This window comes from Danio rerio, chromosome 11 (assembly GCF_052040795.2).
Source record: "Danio rerio strain M-AB ecotype USA chromosome 11, GRCz13ab, whole genome shotgun sequence".
NCBI lineage: Eukaryota > Metazoa > Chordata > Actinopteri > Cypriniformes > Danionidae > Danio > Danio rerio.
The window spans coordinates 18343467-18358864 of NC_141031.1; the positions used below are offsets into that span (position 1 = coordinate 18343467).

General features: G+C 37.1%; 1 protein-coding gene and 1 long non-coding RNA gene across 5 annotated transcripts in view; one reads left to right on the forward strand and one right to left on the reverse strand.

The window, feature by feature from the left end:
* Window positions 1-15398, reverse strand: part of rap1ab (RAP1A, member of RAS oncogene family b) — a 47222-nt gene that overhangs the window by 20560 nt on the left and 11264 nt on the right. For 2 of the 4 annotated variants that reach the window (NM_213405.2, XM_087272126.1), the window contains 1 exon segment: window positions 2912-3009. The gene's annotated coding sequence lies outside the window, so the exon portion shown is untranslated. 4 annotated transcript variants of the gene reach the window in all.
* LOC147841734 (uncharacterized) lies at window positions 2098-11536 on the forward strand. Its single transcript, XR_015502601.1, has 3 exons — window positions 2098-3319; window positions 3375-4824; window positions 9686-11536. It is a non-coding gene; the product is annotated as an uncharacterized LOC147841734 (long non-coding RNA).

Consider the following 15398-nt stretch of genomic DNA (forward strand, 5'->3'; position numbering starts at 1 on the left):
TTTATTTAATCGTCACAATGCTGTCAATCGTGCGACTGATACCACGTTCGCCATCACTAAAGAGCATGCATTCACTGAGATGAAACTAATATTTCAGCCCCTGAAAGGACCGTTACTGCTATGAGGATGACATATGCAAATAATAAGTTATAATATCATCTGTGCAATATCGGACACCACCTGTGAGAACAACACAGTAGCCGCGTTTCCACTATCGCGCCTAAAGCGAGCGAGCCAGGGCGAGCCAAGGCCAGTGGGGTTTCCACTGTCACTTCCGGGGCCTAATCGGGCCAAAGCGGGGCTTTCTTGGGGCCAGCGGCCGGCCTTTTTCGGCCCGCCGAATACCTTGGGCCAAGGAGGGCCAGCTGGGGCTTCGGGGCGGAGTGAAAGGAGAGGCGGACAGTTTTCTGATCGCACATGAGTACATGCGCCAAACAAATAAAGAAATAAGGGAAAGAAAACATCTAGCCTTATAGTCTGGGGTCTTTTTGCGTATGATCACCCTTATGTTTCGCTTTTAAATGTAAGGCTGCTGCATAAAATAATAAAGTAGTTTTAATTTATAGTGACGTTCTTTGCTGCGTCCTCCTTTATGTTTCAATAACGCATAATAATATTTACACCATATTAAAAACACATCAGACAGTAAAGGTTTTCGAGAGTTTTTGTCAAGTTTAAAATGTTTGTTTGTTTGTGCGCGTTTAGATGCCTGTATGTGTGTGTGAGACCGGGCTAAAGCGCTCCTTCACAGCTCTGTTATGCCGCGAGCGGCTTTTTTCTTTATTAATTTTGGAGAGAATACACATATAAATACAACAGAAAGACATAAACTTAACAAAATACGTGCCCACTTTCGTAGACTTTAAACAATATATTGTCATATCTTGATAAAATAGCCTAAGGTATATTGAAATATAATTTAAAGAATTACAAATATCGGATATATATAAAATCACATTAAATAAATAAACCAATATAAAATAAACAAAAGCTAACTATAACAATGTAGGTAGCCTATATACAATACATAAATCAAACCGTTTTAAAGCCACATATTGCCTAACTTTCATTTTGCAAAGACCTGTCTGAAAAAAAAAAAAGATTTTCGATATTTTTTAAAAACAATAAACACCGGAGAAGGTTTAAAATATTTATATAAAGTAAATATTTATATAAGTAAATATTTATAAAGTATTTGGATACGATGATATTAATCAAATCGCGCAAACAGAGCATTATTTGGGTGAGTAAAAGCAGAATCTCCTATACCTTTTTTTCTGTCACTCAGTCCTGCGCAGCACTCGCTGCTTTAAACGCATATGGGGGAAAGTCCAAACACAAAATGTGTTCTAAATCCTCAAACAACTGTTTATGTTTTTATATGACGTGGTTAAATTTATAAATGAAACTTTAAATTAGGAGTTTTAGTGAATAGCTGCCGAGCCCAACAAATATGGCTATATTTTATTAGGCTACTCGCTCTTGTGCTGAAAACTTAACACGACTTCTATCAACACAAGGATGTTAAAAAATACATGCCATATCGAGTTATAACGGAGAATTTCTGTGGCTTTATATTATGAATGTGTGCGCTCTCTGTGTTGGGTCCCTGCGTTAGTGGCGAGAGCACTCCATGCACAATGCAGTCGGTCGGCGAGTAAACAAATGTAATGAATGGAAATACACAGGTCTGTGCGTAGACATATAATATACTGCTGTACAGTAACGTGTCGTTTGTTTGTTTCGGTTGTCTTCATTTTAATGGTTTCGTTTCGTGATGATTCTATGGTCTGCTTTATCTGCCTCATTCCCGCTGAAGTGGGCGGGTTGTGTGACGTTTGATTCGGGGACGTTCTGTGGGCGGTGTTTGCGTGACGCGCTGTGAGCTTTAGCCCGACAGTGGAAACGCGACATGATTTCAGCCTCATTTCTCAACCTCCCGGGCTATTGGCCCGCCCCGGCCCGATTAAAGCCCTGGCTCGCACTGGCCCGATAGTGGAAATGCGGCTATTGATTATTGTTAATTCAGTTCATCTCATTCACATCAAGCAGTGCGTGCAGGGCCGGTGAGCGCATGCAGATTTTTGTTTATTTGTTAGTTGTGATTAGAGTGTTAATATATAATAAAATCTGTAAATATAAAACATGTAGTAACGGGGCTCATAATTTTTGGTAGGTGCGACTAAATTTTGTCTGGTGCGCCTAAACTTTTGAAGTTAAGAGCACTAGGTATAGCAAGAAAAAAAGGTTAATTTCAAGCCCAATTAGACCTTAATCGGTAGTGGAAATTTCAGGTTTTAAGAAAATGTTAAATGTAATGGAACCCTTTTACATTATTCCTTCATAAACCAATTTCAGTCAGATAATTCCTGCTCTCAGATCCACGAAAATGTCAGAATTTTTTTCTTTACTTAAAAATAGATTGAAACAGAGTTCCATATAAAAACTAAATTGTACTTTTCTATCTATTTTTTAGCTACTACAATATCACATTTGTTTTTTATAGGAAGCTTTTTGGTTTTGAGTATAAAGAAAGATTTGTTTTATTTGCTGATGAGCAGAAACCCCAGAAGTATAGCTCTATCAATGTTTAAAGTAAAAAAAAAAAAAATCATACTTTTATGATGTTGGCTTTAATACATAAATATTCAAATCCGAGAAATCCTCTGGATTTTTTCTTTTTTTGCTGTATCGAAAACATATCAAACCGTAACACCACTTTGTCGTATCGAACAGAACCGTGATTTTTGTGAACCGTTACACCCCTACTAGTGACAATATGATTGTCAGGGTTTTGGGAAGGGAATGAGCGAGGACTCAACTGCAGAACTAAATGCGTTTTATTACTACTAAAATAAAACTACAGGCAACAAAACAAAAAACGTTAACACAAATGCAAAACTTGACTGGCCTGGACTGGACTAGGCAGGGTTGAAAAGACAGGAACAAGGGAAGCATCGATGGTAAGGAACAGCGACGAACTGGCACAGTACAGCAGACATGGGGAAGCTTTAAAGGAGAACAAATTAGAAAATAGGTGAACAGAATAAATTAATAACAAGATAAGGTGGGAGGGACTAGACAATAGACAGAAGAGCACATTGTACAAAGACACAAGCAAGTTGTTACATGAAACTATACTAGAACAAGCAGCCAATGAAAGCACTCATTAACCACTTGTTCACACAAAACTGCACGTTGCCGCTTGTAAACAAAGCCACGTAACGGCACAAGCACACAATAAACAAAACACTTACTGTGCACTCACAGATGCTACATGCATGTTCTGAGCTCAGCGGCAACCTAACTTGACCGAAGCGCTGAGAACAAAACAGCATGCCGCGAACAACCAACACACCAAGGGCCTGTTTCAGAAAGGAGGTTAAGTGAAAACTCAGAGTATTTTAACCCTGAAGTAAGAGAAACTCTGGGTTTTCCGTTTCAAAATGGCAGGTTTGTTAAACTCTAGAAAGCAGGGTAAGTCAAGCCTGTTTCTAAAAGAAAGGTAACTTTAACTCAGAGTCAGTTACTGTGGTAACTTACTCTGTGAATCTAACCTGGTCAGGAGCAGGTTTTATTCTCTAAACTCGAAGTTTCTGTCGGTCTCTTCCCTTTTTTAAAGACGAAGCGATATTTCTCACCTTAGCCTTACGTTTCCACCCACCTATTTTAGAGCTCATTTTGGAGATGTGCATAAAAACGATAGATGGAAACGTCATGATGCACATAACTTTTGAAAATATGCATAAAAACTCACACATAACCAAGTAGGATAAACTTTTATTCGATAGAAAAGATGTGCATAAACTACGATGGAAACACTTTGACTGAACAAATTACAGTATGTACATTAAAAAAAAGGTCATGATCATATAATGATGAAAATGTGTGTGAATGGACAAACCAGCAAGCTGAGCACACTGTAACACATCTTAAATGTTGTTTTAGTCATTCTAAAATGCCTTAACCGTTTCAGTATTAATGTATATAATTTCTTCCGAGCGTCTGGAGCGTGTCAAGAGTCTCCGCGTCTCATGACTTAAAACGCCCCCACGTATTCATTGTGTGTCAGCATTGTCTTCTGAGGCGCAAGTACATTTATTAAATAAAAAAATAATTGACGTAGATTCTTCTACCCCAGGAAATTCTGTTTTTACTGTTGATATTTGGCGCCAGTTAATCAGAAAGTGAAGAACGCTGCTTTATTCGCATCTATTATGCATTATTCAAGTTTTGAACATAAATTTATGTAATATTTGGATGGAAACATAGATTGCCAACATTTCAGTCACACACAGAACAAAATCATGTACGAGAATGGCTTGTCCCTTTCAATAAATACTTAACCTAAATTCACTGACCTTCGACATGTTCTGTTACTAGACTAATGGGATTATTATTTTTTCTAAAAACAATTTTTAGTACTGCTTACCTTCTAAATGTTATATCAACCACTATCACTTGATCAATAAAAAAGGCAGACATAAGTGCACTGTTAAATCTATTAAAACTGATAAACGTGTATACAAAATTATAAAACCTCACACATTACATTACTTATTTTATTATACTTTATTTAAATACTTTAGATGTAAAATTGTGCATTAAATTGAGCAGCTGTTCTCCCAGGCTAACTGTCTGTTTCACTGATGGTTGCTTCTTTTGAAATATATATGCTCATATTTGCTATAACTTTGCATGATCACATCAAGTTCAGCTGGAAAAAGTGATCTCTTTTTTTCAGATGTTGCCATAGTCACTCGTAATATCTGCACTCCATTGATAATGCCTTTTTATAGTCAAGGTGTGCGAGCTTAACTCTGAGTTGGTCACCTCCGTGAAGTTGGCACCCCATAAAAACAAATAATCCCCAAAACTATGCCATTCGTTTGTGCTACGTTTGTGCTGATTTGTGCCGCAAAAACGAACGTTTGTGCTGGTTTGGGGTCTGAGATATTAAGCATTATTTTTTTAACCGTGTGACGTCACTCTCCACCCCATGTTGCGCAATTGACTTCAAAACAGCACAGGTCGTTTGTGCTCGGTTTGTGCCGTTAAAACGAACACGGTATCTGTTTTCCTCTTTTAGATATAAGCAAAATATTTCGGGAGCCGTGACGTCACTCTCCACCCCATTTCCTCCAAATTGCACAAAACTGGTATCATTCGTTTGTGCTGGGTTTGTGCCGTTAATATAAACACTTTATCTATTTTCGTTGTTTAGATATAGCCAAAATATTTCGGGAGCCGTGACGTCATTCTCCACCCCATGTTGTCTAAATCACACCAAACTGGTCTCATTCGTTTGTGCTCGGTTTGTGCTGGTTTGTGCCGTTAAAATAAACACTTTATCTATTTTTATTGTTTAGATATTGCCTTATCAAAACATTTCGGGAGCCGTGACGTCACTCTCCACCCCAGGTTGTCTAAATTGCACAAAACAGGTGTCATATGTTAGTGCTCGATTTGTGCTGGTTTGTGCCGTTAAAATAAACACTTTATCTATGTTTATTGATTAGATATTGCCTAATCAAAACATTTCGGGAGCCGCGATGTCATTCAGCGCCCCATTATTTCCTCTAAATTGCACAAAACAGGTGTCATATGTTAGTGCTGGATTTGTGCTGGTTTGTGCAATAACAATTAACACTTTATATGTTTATTGATTAGATATTGCCTAATTAAAACATTTCGGGAGCCGCCACGTCACTCAGCGCCCCATTATTTCCTCTAAAATGCACAAAACGGGTGACACTCTTTAGTGCTGGATTTGTGCTGGTTTATGCCATTAAAATAAACACTTTATCTGTTTGTATTGTTTAGATATTGCCTAATCAAAACACTTTGGGAGCCGCGACGTAATATTGCACCAAACAGTCATTCAGTTGTGCTGGTTGTGCCGTTTATAAACACTTATCTATTTTCCTTGTTTGGATTTAACCAAAATATTTGGTTAGATTTGTGCTGGTTTGTGCCATGAAAATGAACAACAGATATTTATATTTGTGCACAAATATGTTACTTTCGTTTGCTCACAAATTGTGCTCGTTTGTGCTGCAAAAATATTATTTGTAAAAAAATAATATCAGATCATTAAGAGGTCTCTCCACCCCAGTTGCTACATATTTACTAAAATAGTCTCATTTGTGTTATGACATATTTAAAAAATTGCAAATATATGACAGAAGATTGTGATACAATATGAGGCATATTAAATTCATAGGCCTACTTTCCACTGACTGAAAATTATCCACCCGCACAGTCGGCCTCAAACTAAAATATAATTCGTATATTTTTTTGGAAAAAAATATCTTTTTGAAACAAATTTCGCATATAGTTTGTCTCTTTAAAAGCCGCTTTTCCAATCGTTCGGACCCTTTTTAGGCTCACATTCCGTGCTAAACCAGGCAAGACAGCAAATCAATTTTATTTGCAGGGAAAATTACCAAAATTTAACGTTATGAATGAAAATGATTGGAGGGGAAATAAATGTATCAAAAATTTCATACATTACAGAAAAATAAACAATGATAATAAAACAATAATAGTGCATTTGTATTATAGTGGCAGAATTATATTTTTTGACAGGCATTGGGCAAAGTAAGCGGGCACTTTCACTAATAAAAAATATAGCACTTAAATTATTTCATTTTTAACAATCAATAAATTACACAGAGGTTTTATATGAAAAGTTGATAAAAATATAAAATATACATTTTGTTGGTAAAATAACCATTTAAACAATGGCTGTTATTTATTTTAGTATTCAAACATTAAATACCGATTTTTTTCAAGTGAAATAAAAATGAAAATGAAACAACAGCATATCAGGATGTAAAGCATATTCATATTAAAGCAATTCCTGGTTGAGATTTTAGAAAATATAGCTACCCAGTATATATTAAAGATCACAGAGAAATTACATGTCCCCAAAAATGTCCAGCTTATATTTAACTGAATTGTATAAATATTGAAAATTGCTCATTTTATTTTTATTAAACATTTGTTATTTTTTATTAGCAAAAACAATATCAACATTTAAGAATCTATATTTATTTCATTCATTCATTCGACTTGTTTATTGTTGCATATATAGGCTATAATTTAAATTATACAACAGTACCTTGGACAGCTACAGTGCCACTAAAGCTTTCAAACAAAAGTGCAAAAAATTAAAGTTTTAAAGTTTAAATTAATTTTCTCCGGTGACGGCCGACATCACAACACGCCGTATAACCATCCCTCAGGTGGTAGCCTATAGCCGGCATTAAATTACAAAACAAGCTGTCTGGGCCTTGAATTAAAAAAGTTTAGTTATTTCCTCATTGTTTAAAGAGTCTACAAGTTATTAAATATAAAATAAATATAAAAATATTAATAATAATGACAATAATAAGAAGATAACTAAGGATAACTAAAATATGACAAAATATTACATGTTTATCTTTTATTAAACCAAATCAAAATGGTCAAAATAACATCCTACAGCCCTTGATAAAAACGCACAGTGTTTACCAATTGTGAATGTAAATATTTTATATGATTGTTGTTATTGTTATTATTATTATTAATTGTAATTAATTAATAAATTATTTATTGTTATTTTATTGCCATTTGGACATTGTTCTTTTACTGTATGACAAACAACACAATCACGAAAACCAAAACTTATCTGTAGAAAACGCATAGCCTATGTGTTTGCATGTGTTATAATCTATTTTTTCCCATAAAATAAATATTGACTAAATAAGTCCACTAAAGCTGCTTTACTTAATCATAAGTGGTAGGCCTACCTACCACAACAGAAAAGTTTAGGCTGCTTGTTTAAATACGAAAGCAGCCTAATATGGACGACCAGATGATAAAAGTATTTAAGAGAAAAATCGCTGCATGGTTAAACAGGTAAAAAAAAATGTATATTAATACATTTTTATAAAATAAATAAATAAAATTAATACAAATTATATATATATTTTTAAATTATTTTTTCCTCTATTGTTAAGCATGCTGGCTACTCATATGAGTCTAAAACGAAGTAGTTAAGTAAAGCAGGGTTGTAGCCAATTATCTTTATATTGGCCAAGCCCTTTTACTTGGATTAAATCTGTCAAAATTATGTTCGCATCCTTCATGCTTTTTCTAATAATAAAAAGATCTCAGAATAACCTTGGCCTAGGCTATCTAAAAAAATAAAGCATCTTAAATAAAATTTCTATCAGCCCAAACAAATTTAAATATTTTAAATTATGCGGGTATCTGATATCATTATCTTTCATTCAATATTTTAATAAAAGAAGCAACACTAACGAAACTTTCAGGTACGATCCAGCACAAATGAAACGCACACATACGAGACTCTTTTAGTAAATATGTAGCAACTGGGGTGGAGAGACCTCTTAATGATCTGATATTATTTTTTTACAAATAATATTTTTGCAGCACAAACGAGCACAATTTGTGAGCAAACGAAAGTAACATATTTGTGCACAAATATAAATATCTGTTGTTCATTTTCATGGCACAAACCAGCACAAATCTAACCAAATATTTTGGTTAAATCCAAACAAGGAAAATAGATAAGTGTTTATAAACGGCACAACCAGCACAACTGAATGACTGTTTGGTGCAATATTACGTCGCGGCTCCCAAAGTGTTTTGATTAGGCAATATCTAAACAATACAAACAGATAAAGTGTTTATTTTAATGGCATAAACCAGCACAAATCCAGCACTAAAGAGTGTCACCCGTTTTGTGCATTTTAGAGGAAATAATGGGGCGCTGAGTGACGTGGCGGCTCCCGAAATGTTTTAATTAGGCAATATCTAATCAATAAACATATAAAGTGTTAATTGTTATTGCACAAACCAGCACAAATCCAGCACTAACATATGACACCTGTTTTGTGCAATTTAGAGGAAATAATGGGGCGCTGAATGACATCGCGGCTCCCGAAATGTTTTGATTAGGCAATATCTAATCAATAAACATAGATAAAGTGTTTATTTTAACGGCACAAACCAGCACAAATCGAGCACTAACATATGACACCTGTTTTGTGCAATTTAGACAACCTGGGGTGGAGAGTGACGTCACGGCTCCCGAAATGTTTTGATAAGGCAATATCTAAACAATAAAAATAGATAAAGTGTTTATTTTAACGGCACAAACCAGCACAAACCGAGCACAAACGAATGAGACCAGTTTGGTGTGATTTAGACAACATGGGGTGGAGAATGACGTCACGGCTCCCGAAATATTTTGGCTATATCTAAACAACGAAAATAGATAAAGTGTTTATATTAACGGCACAAACCAGCACAAACCCAGCACAAACGAATGATACCAGTTTTGTGCAATTTGGAGGAAATGGGGTGGAGAGTGACGTCACGGCTCCCGAAATATTTTGCTTATATCTAAAAGAGGAAAACAGATACCGTGTTCGTTTTAACGGCACAAACCAGCACAAACCGAGCACAAACGACCTGTGCTGTTTTGAAGTCAATTGCGCAACATGGGGTGGAGAGTGACGTCACACGGTTAAAAAAATAATGCTTAATATCTCAGACCCCAAACCAGCACAAACGTTCGTTTTTGCGGCACAAATCAGCACAAACGTAGCACAAACGAATGGCATAGTTTTGGGGATTATTTGTTTTTATGGGGTGCCAACTTCACGGAGGTGAGTTGGTCTACTTAAAGTTGATTGACCTAAGTCAGATCAGCTATTCTGAAACCTTCTGAGTTTTTAATCTCTCAGTAAATCAACTTAGAGTTCATGTTTAAACTCAGAGTTGTTTGAACCTCCTTACTGAAACAGACAAAACTGAAAAACCACCCAGCTATACAGAGTCCAGACAGCCTATAAAAAGCTGTCTGTCGCACGCACACGTTTGTTTTTGTGAAAAGTGGGGACATTACATAGGTTTCCATTTATTTTATACTGTCCAAACCGTATATTATATTGCCCTCACCCCACCCCACCAATAAACCCAACCATTACAGGAGACTGTGTGCAGCTTCACTCTGATTAAATGAGGATGTCACCAATGTCCTCATATTTCACCTCCTTTTTGTAATACCTGTGTCATACCCATGTCATTATACAGATTTGTGTCCTGATAAGTCACAAAAACACGTACACACACACACACAAATACAAACACACAAACACACAAACACACACACACACAAACACACAAACACAAGCTAAACGCAGCATCACACTGTCTCATTTACACACATATACACAAGTGCTAACTAGCTCGCTCGGGAGTCTGGAGCGATATTGTTAGACCGCCCGCTTTCGTCCAAAATTAAACCAGTTGCAAACCCATCCCGTGGTTTATTCGGAAAGGTATTCCCGTGCCAAAGAAATCTGGTTGGGTCCCGTGGCTCCCGCGGTACAACCGCGGGAATACAGACATCCAAATCAAATCTTCAAACCGACTCTGCAAATGGTGAATCAAATCCTCAAATTGACTCTGCAAATGGTGAATCAAATTCTCAAACCTACTCCGCAAATGGTGAATCAAATCCTCAAACCATCTCTGCAAATGGTGAATCAAATCCTCAAACCAACTCTGAAAACAATGAATTAAATCCTCAAATCGACTCTGCAAATGATGAATCAAATCCTAAAAACCGACTCTGCAAATGATGAATCGAATCCTTAAACCGACTCCACAAATGATAGATCAAATCTCAAATCGCCTCAACAAATGATAAATCAAATTAATAAATAAAAAAAGCAAATTACATCTGTCTCCCCCCCTGTATGGCTGACTCAAAAAAAAAAAAAAGAGGCCAATCTGTGATTCAAAAACAGTAATGTGATCTAAACTTCTGGTTTCTTAGGATGAATTGCCCAGCTCTGTGGAGTACTGTATGCTTGTGTGTCAACCTGCAACAATAAATGTATTAATAAAATAGCATACAAAACCATAAAAAGATGTGGCAAGGCTCACAGAATTGCTCATCCAACATTCGGGGGATATTGTTTTTTTCCAGTCGGGCTACCAAAGTATGTCCCCACTGCTCCAGTATCCAGTGCATCCGGAAAGTATTCATAGCGCATCACTTTTTCCACATTTTTTATGTTACAGACTTATTCTAAAATGGATTAATTTTGTTTCCTCAAAACTCTACACACAATACCCCATAATGACAATGCGGCAGAGATGGGAGTAAGTCGCACATGTGCGAGTCACAAGCAAGTCTCAAGTCATAACCTTCAAGTCTCAAACAAGTCTAGTCAATTTTTGTCAGACTCAAGTAAAGTCACTACTTATTTCAAGACACGTCAAGTCAAGTCATAGCTTGGTCTAGCAAGTCACTTTCAAATCAATCAAATTATACATATATAATTTATATTATGGGTCGCTGGTTTGATCCTCGGCTCAGTTGGCATTTCTATGTAGAGTTTGCATGTTATTCCTGCGTTCGCGTGGGATTCCTCCAGGTAATCCGGTTTCCCCTACAGTCCAAAGACATGCGGTACAGGTGAATTGGGTAGGCTAATTTGTCCGTAGTATATAAGTATGTGTGTGTATGAGTGTATGCGGACTAAGCCGACAAGAAAATGAATGAATGAATGTATGCATGTATGTATGTGTGTGTGTGTGTGTGTGTGTGTGTATATATATATATTAGCGCTGTCAAAATTCACGCGTTAACGCATGCGATTAATTTTAAATAATTAACGCGTTAAAAATATTAACGCAATTAACGCAGTTGCAGGTTTTTTTTACTTCCTGTTGTGGTGGACGAGTGTTCATTGCATTACTCTGCCTTTCAGCATGAGCCCTCCAAGTTTAGCGTGCTTCCTCAATAAATGCAACGAAAGCGTATGCTTCGTGTTGTTGTGTCAGAATCCTTGTGAAATACAGTAATACTTTAGGATGCTTAGTTTAAGCAAATTTGATGAACGTGATCATGCGTGTTGAATCTGAGGGGAGTCGCTCCAGTATGGAAGGCCGTTGGGGCCAAAACGTCTGCAGCGTGTTGTGTGTGTGTCTGTGTGTGTGTCTGTGTCAGGCCCGTTGAGGGGTGTAAGGGGTGGAGTGAGCGACGTATCTGAGTAGGGGCGAGAGGGGTGTGCAATGTATTTAACAACCGGTTTGCAAGAGATTATCATTTATTTGCGGGCATTTGGGAGTCTCTGTCCACTTGCGGGATACTCCTAGTCTTAGCAACTGGATGAATGTAAAGGAGGATTACGCAAAATTGTTTCTATTCTATAACTAATGTTCTCAACTCACAGCAATAAAACTTTACATTGAGTGCAACATTTTATATTCTATAGTTTATTACTATAATTTTTCATTTTCCATATCTGCAATTCCTGTATTTTGGCATTTTTTTTTGCAGTCCACTTAGAATCCAACATGGAAATCAATGTTTTCTTTATTGGCATTGATTGTTTTGAAATTTAAATGTCATTAACATGCCTGTGTTTTAATTTCTGTAATAAATATGGCTGTCAAGCCAGGATCTTGATGGTTTATTGTGGGTATGTTGTTTACATGAAGAAATCTGTGTTACAAGTTAAACAAAAATTCCATTAAACAATTATATTTTGAATTTAAATATGTCTTGCGTTTACATTAATTTTACATTTAAATAGCCAAAAATACAAGTTTCAGTATTTTAAATGCGATTAATTGTGATTTTTTTTAAAGTGCGATTAATTAGTTAATTTTTTTTAATCGATTGACAGCACTAATATATATATATATACATATACATATATATGTGTGTGTGTGTGTGTGTGTGTGTGTGTGTGTGTGTGTGTGTGTGTGTGTATGCCATTTCACACATTACAGACAGATTTTGAGATCCATGATCTAAAATGGTTTCTTGTTTTGCCTTACTTAATTCTTCTTTTTTGAAAATGTATTGGCAGAAAAAAATATGTATTTGAGAAAAAAAATGGAATATAGCATTTAACTAATTGTTTTAATGCAATCTTATTTTATGATTAAAGTTACCCCCTAACATGTCAAAAACCTAAATATTAAACATTAGCACACACATACAATAATATCAGTGCTTCCCATAGATTTAATATACTTGTGGTGGTAGCCAGATTGAAATACACCATTTACCCACATCACATAAATAGTTAACTATATGTGACAAACAAAACATAATTCCATTTCATTCATTAACACAATGCTATACATACACCGTTTGTTTTCAATGGTTTAAGGTTAAAAAAAAAAAAAAAAAAACTGTTACAAAAAACAAAAACAAAAAGACATCCACTTTCTCTTACCTTTATTCTATTCAGGAGCCATGTGCACCACTGACAGGTCAAATCTGCTTATCTCTCAAGCTCAAAGCAAACTTGAATGCCAAAGCATTTTAGATATGTATATAAAATAGCCTATGTAAAATAGCCTAATGACATCATCAAATTAAAGGGCACCTAGGTTACCCCTTTTTTCAGTGTTTTGCGTCTCCAGAAAGTGTATGTAAAGTTTCAGCTCAAAACACCCATCAGATTTTTCATTATACCTTTTACTAGATCCTGTTTTATACATCTTTCCACCAGGAGGTTGTTTTGTCGTACTGCCCCTTTAAGGCGAGTCCTCCCCGCCTACCTATTCTACGTCTTTCTGTGTACCTTAATCTCCTCCCTCGGCTGCGTCAGACAACAGACAGACTTAAAGAGCCCATATTATGGGTTTTTGAAAATTTCCCTCCATGTAGTGTGTAACACAGCTCTAAGTGAAGTGAAGTATCCAGCTAAGGCTTAAATCTGTAAGAATACAGTGTTTAAAACGGTTGATTCATCTATAAAAGAGTCGACTCATAGTGCTTCAAACGAGTCGCCTTGATACCGATTCATTAGGTGTTTCGCCATGACGTACGAACTAAATCAAGTTATTCACGTGTACGCGCAAACCCGGGAGATTTCAAACCTGAGGCCCCGCCCTCTGACGCAGAAACCCAGACACACACACACACCCACAAACACACGCACACCCACAACAACACGCACACAAACATGCCGGTCGATTGAAGTCACACTGCAGATGGATATTATATTGAGTCTCTACCCAAAGATGAAACATCAGCATTATAACCAAGCAGTTGGAAACTTCTGGAAGCTACATGCTACAAAGAATACTTCATCTGAGTTTGTTAAAGGAAGGATCAGTAAACAGTAACTTACTGATGGACGTCAGGATGGGTTTCTTCCTCCATTTCTCAAGTGTAAGTACGTGCGGTTAAAGTTGTTGCCTCGTTGACTAGAGCTTGCAAATGTATTTAGTTGTGATTTGTTACTTGTAACCGAGTGTACTGTATCAGGTTAACTGGCTATATTCTCTTATCGCGTGCAAAGTCACGTTAAAAACGCGACGCGTGCTGCTTTGTTTATGGAGCTCCGTGCTAGAGTTCTGCTCCCGCGATTTATTCGGAAATTTATTCCCGCGCCGCAGAAATCTGGCGCGGGGACAGCCGCGGGAATAAATTTCCGAATAAATCGCGGGGAGCGGTCGGTAACGGGTTTAATTTGGGACGGGAGCGGGCTGTCTAGCAATATCACGGATATTGCTATGCGAATGAGAAAGAGAGAGTTGGCTTGGTGCTTGTGTGTGTGTTAGTGCGCACGCGTGCGTATGAGAGAGAGAGAGAGAGAGAGAGAGAGAGAGAGAGAGAGAGAGAGAGAGAGAGAGAGAGAGAGAGAGAGAGAGAGAGAGAGAGAGAGAGAGAGAGAGAGAGAGAGAGAGAGAGAGAGAGAGAGAGAGAGCTTTGTGTGCTTGGTGCTGTGTTTATACAGACAGCTTGGCTGTCTGGACTGTATAGCTGGGTGATTTTTGGTCCCCCGCTCTAGCGGGATCGGGCGCGGCGGGCAGAAAACGGAGCGGGTTCTTAGGCTAAAACCTGGCGGGTGCGGGCGGAGCGGGAGCGTTGTCGTCCGGAGGTGTGTGTGTGTTTTTGTGTGTGTGGCAGCTAAAATCCACGCCTACACTATCGAGCATGTATGAACTGTGATTACTTTTATATTGCTGATTGGCTATTGGCCATTTCACTCTCTGACTGAAGGCAGTCGACCAATCGCGACAGACTGTCATCGGTCCAATCAGCGCAGATTAGCTTCGCGCTAAGGAGGGGTTTGGGAACAAATGAATCACTGGACGATTCATATGGGAGTCGCTGGGATAATTAGGTAAAAATAAATGCATATTATAAGACCATGAAAGTGTTTTTTGACCTTGCATGCATATTAAACTGTTGTTGGAGACCCTTACAACCAAGATATGACCCTATTTCATGTATAATATGGGCTCTTTAAAAGAAAAAGATCTCACGTAGCGTTTGTGAGAAATACTACAGTAAGAACTTTACCAATGAGTATTTGTTGTGCAGTTGCATTGATTAGTCACACACA